The 3,968-nt window shown below is 36.5% G+C and overlaps 1 long non-coding RNA gene across 1 annotated transcript; it reads left to right on the top strand.

Annotated features, from left to right (window-relative positions):
- The first annotated feature begins 227 nt into the window (after positions 1-227).
- LOC309720461 lies at positions 228-3,412 on the top strand. The gene is made up of 4 exons (XR_014280491.1): positions 228-261; positions 973-1,121; positions 1,193-1,368; positions 1,503-3,412. It is a non-coding gene; the product is annotated as an uncharacterized lncRNA (long non-coding RNA).
- Positions 3,413-3,968: the final 556 nt, after the last annotated feature.

Below are 3,968 nucleotides of genomic sequence, written 5' to 3'. Positions count from 1 at the left end.
AAAGTCACAAACATGGTTTCAAATAAACTGCCAACTGCAGTTTTTAGAAAAGCTAAGCTAAACGTGTGTACACACACTGCATTTAGCACTGTGTCTATGGTGCAGAAGCTTTAAGTTTATCCTGACTGGCTGTTGTCAGTGTGAACACCAGTGAGTACAGGGTGGAGTCCATAAAGTGTTACCACAATTTCCTCGTTCAAGACAAATTCGTCATATTGCAGTTTTCACCCACTGGTTCAGCTGGAAGCAGTCCTGAGACAAGTAAGAGCAAAGCTTATACTAATTCATATTATTTCTACTTGAAGAGCAACATAGTTATGAAGAAACTGGCTTATAATTAGAACAAATCAGCATTTTCAGACAGCATGTGGAAGTCATAGTACTACCAACTTTTCTTTTGTGCGTGCAGTGAGCTTCTGTGTGAATGCAGAGGATGTAAATGTGCAGCTTTACTGTACTTTTTATTTGACAGAGAAAATCAGATATTTGTGTTCACGTCTTTGTTTAATACAGTTTTAAAGAGGACAGGTGTTTGATCCTGCTGAAGTCAATATATGAAATGAATTGCCTATTTTATCCACAAGTCTAATAAAAAATATCCATGAGGATTATTTAAAGTTATATAGAGGTGTTTTTGTCTTTATTTGTTAACAATTTAAAAGGAATTTCTGAATCACCTTTATTCACATTTAAACAAGTTAACTGAAATAATGAAAGGTAGATTTTACCTGACTTTAAAGTTATTATATTAATTATATATTGATTAATCTTAATTTTACAGGCGTACAGACACGTTCTTGTGTATGCTCTTCCTTGTTTTGTCCTTTTTTAAATTATTTTATGATTTGTTACATCAGTTCAGCAGGTTTTGCTTCTTCTTTATCAGTTTCATCCACAATTTCATGTCAACATAAGAACAATGTTAACCTGCTGTTTTGTTTTTTCTACCACCACCTGTGTGCTTCACAAAAGTGTTGTACATCAGACATCTTGGATCATACATAAATACGATAACAAAATGTTATCAACATGAGCGATATTTCCTTGAAGTGGTGATGTGGATTTACGTGTGTGTCTGCCTTCCTTTGACCGTACTGATCATCTACTACGTGTGTTGTGTGGTAAGTAAATGAAGTAAATAGTCCCTTAGATTCAATGTGTAATGTAATATAATAATAAATTTTTCCATCAGATGCAAAGGAGTCAGGTCCCTGTCATCTATTACACAAACCTCCTCCTCTCCAATCTAATCCGGATCTGCATAATGATCGTTTGGATCATAAGAGTGGAAAGCAGCATGAGTGGTATTATTTACAACTTGTGTGAGATGGTCGGTCTTTACTTCAAGGTGTGCATTGCTCTGGAAAGGTACCTCTCTGTCTTTTAATGTGTGCGTTCGTGCATTTCTATGAACATCATATTGTACTGTGAAGAATCCTCACAGTCATAAACCTTTTTTTTGTACTATGACAGTCAGAATTTGTGTCTCTCTTGTGTTGCAGGTGTTTTTTCATCACACTCCCACTGTTGGACTGCCTCAGACAACCTAAGAGTTCTGTGCTGCTCTGTGTCCTGGTCTGGGCTTTTTGTATTGTCAGTTTCCCTCTTGCCATAGTTTTACATCAGTTCATACATTTACGTATTTATGCTGCCCTCCCTGGCCCCCTGTTCATCTTCTGCTTAGCTCGGACCTTCAGAGCCCTGCCTGCTGCCACCTCAGTGCCCACTCAGGAGAAACGTCGAAGTCTAGGAATTTTAATTCTGTTGTTCTTTAAGTACTTTGTACTGATGATTCCCATTTCCAGCTTTCATAATGAACGTATTCCCTTTGAAATCAATTGGATCTTCTTTTTGCTCTGTCCTTTTGTGGACTTAGTTTTGTGTCTTTTCATGCGGCAGGGGCGCATTGACAGGCTGCTGGCATGTCTGTGCTCATCGGTGTGACTGACGGCAGCAGTGAGAGGTGTGGTGATGAAAACAGAGTCAGGAGAGCAAAAGAGGGGGAAGAGTTGATATCAGAGTGTCAGAATTTTTTGATAAATGAAGCAAACAACAGCTGATATCTGCATCTCAGCCACGCTTTTCTCACTTCAGCTATCCATGTGTAAATAATTTCAAAATTACTTTATAATCACTTTTAAACACTCATTGTATTCCAGTAGTAAACACATTTTTCTTTTCTTTTTCAATTGTTTTTTCATCGAGATTTTAAAAGTGTTTTGTTTTCCCTTCCTTGTAATTATGATCACCAGTTAATATTCATTTGTTTCTACATGCAAATAATGTATCCAAATGTTTGTAACTTTTTAAATTTGAATTTGAATTTTTATTTATACCATCTTTCATTCATTTTTGTATGGAACTCTTTAAGGTTATTTGCATTTCCTCTGATCTACCCACTGATGCTACAGCAGCACGTGTTATTAAAAACTTTGCATCTCTTTATGCACCCATGATCCTTAGTTTCGGCTCTCTAATAAAAAAAAAAAGTCCCTGATCCTGATCCCTGGTCTCAATCCAGGTGTCTTCTTGCTTTCCCTGATATGAAGAAATCTGAACCTTGCAGGTCAAATTATATCAGTCGGGCAGCTCTCCTTTCGATTGTGGTACTTGATCACCTGAGATGGGTTTAGAAGCCTGGACTATCTCTGACTTACATGATTTAACAAAAAGTCTAAACTTTAAGATCACGTCATTCCATTTCCTTTGTTGTTCTTAAGATCAGTGTCGGTCAAGTTACTTGAAAAAAGTAATCAGTAAGTAATTACTGATTACTTCCCCAAAAAAGCAATCCCATTACTTTACTGATTACTTATTTTCGAAAGTAATTAATTACTTAGTTACTTAGTTACTATTAGATTATTCTGTTATTATATGTTACCTTATATATGTAATCAAAGTAGTTGAATTAGAATACTGCTGTAGATCACATTATACCCTTTAATATAGAGTGTGTGAGCTGTATGTAGTTTAGTTCTCATTATACTTTTGAGTTAACAGAACATATTCACATATTAGTTCATTAGATAAATGTGCATCACTCTGTATCCTGGATCAGCTGTGAATGTCTTACACTGTTTTCTTGAAATGTTTTATTGCTGAATCATGTGAAGAAGGCTGTAAGAAGGAGACTAGGTGTCTGGGCAGAAGAGATAAAACCACATTCCTTACCCCCCTTCCTACTTCATACAGAAAGACAGGGAGGCAAGGTCAGGAGCCAGGCTCGCTAAGAATTAGAAAAACATGTGAAGATGCAGCTTTTATGACAAAGAGGGGGGCTGGTACTAGCTATAAAAGTCTGTGAAAGTTGCTACCATTTTGAGACATGTGCCTGACCCTCTGGTAGCATCTCTCCCGTCCGGACGTTGTAATGCTCTGACTGTTGAATTGTATGGAAATAAATGATTGTTGATTGAGCATATATACACCGAGTATTGTCCTTCCTTCAGCCCAAAGATTCAAAGAATTGGGTGATTTTCAACATTACTTTTTAAAAACACGATTTACAACCTGAAGAGGTGATAAAGTGATAGATCTTTCAGCCCAGTTCTACTTTTTCTGCATAATCCATCATACAAAATGTAATCAAATGGAAAAGTCTCTTTTTAAAATTTGTTTTATTAGTTTTAATCTTTTAACTTTATGCATCAAGCAAAAATTTAATTATATGCAACATTCTCTGACTGGAAGAAATTAGTTTAACATTTAAACCTATTTTCTGCACATTCCAGCACATAAAATTAAATATTTTTTGTGTTTACACTCAGTCTTTCAAATAGATGCAAGTAAAACACAGCAGAAAATAAATAAAGTCAAAGACTAGCGGTCCTTTTGCTCTATTTTCACCTGTAAAGCAGGAGTGGGGCAGGCGGAGGTTTACCCTGGTGCAGGTGTGCCGCGGTCAGTGGAAGAATCTGCGAGTTTCTCTGTGAGTTTCCCATTATGTCGTAGCTACTCGGTGCTTATTT

This window comes from Aulonocara stuartgranti (assembly GCF_965226115.1).
Source record: "Aulonocara stuartgranti genome assembly, chromosome: 13".
NCBI lineage: Eukaryota > Metazoa > Chordata > Actinopteri > Cichliformes > Cichlidae > Aulonocara > Aulonocara stuartgranti.
This window is presented reverse-complemented; position numbering and strand designations above follow the sequence as displayed.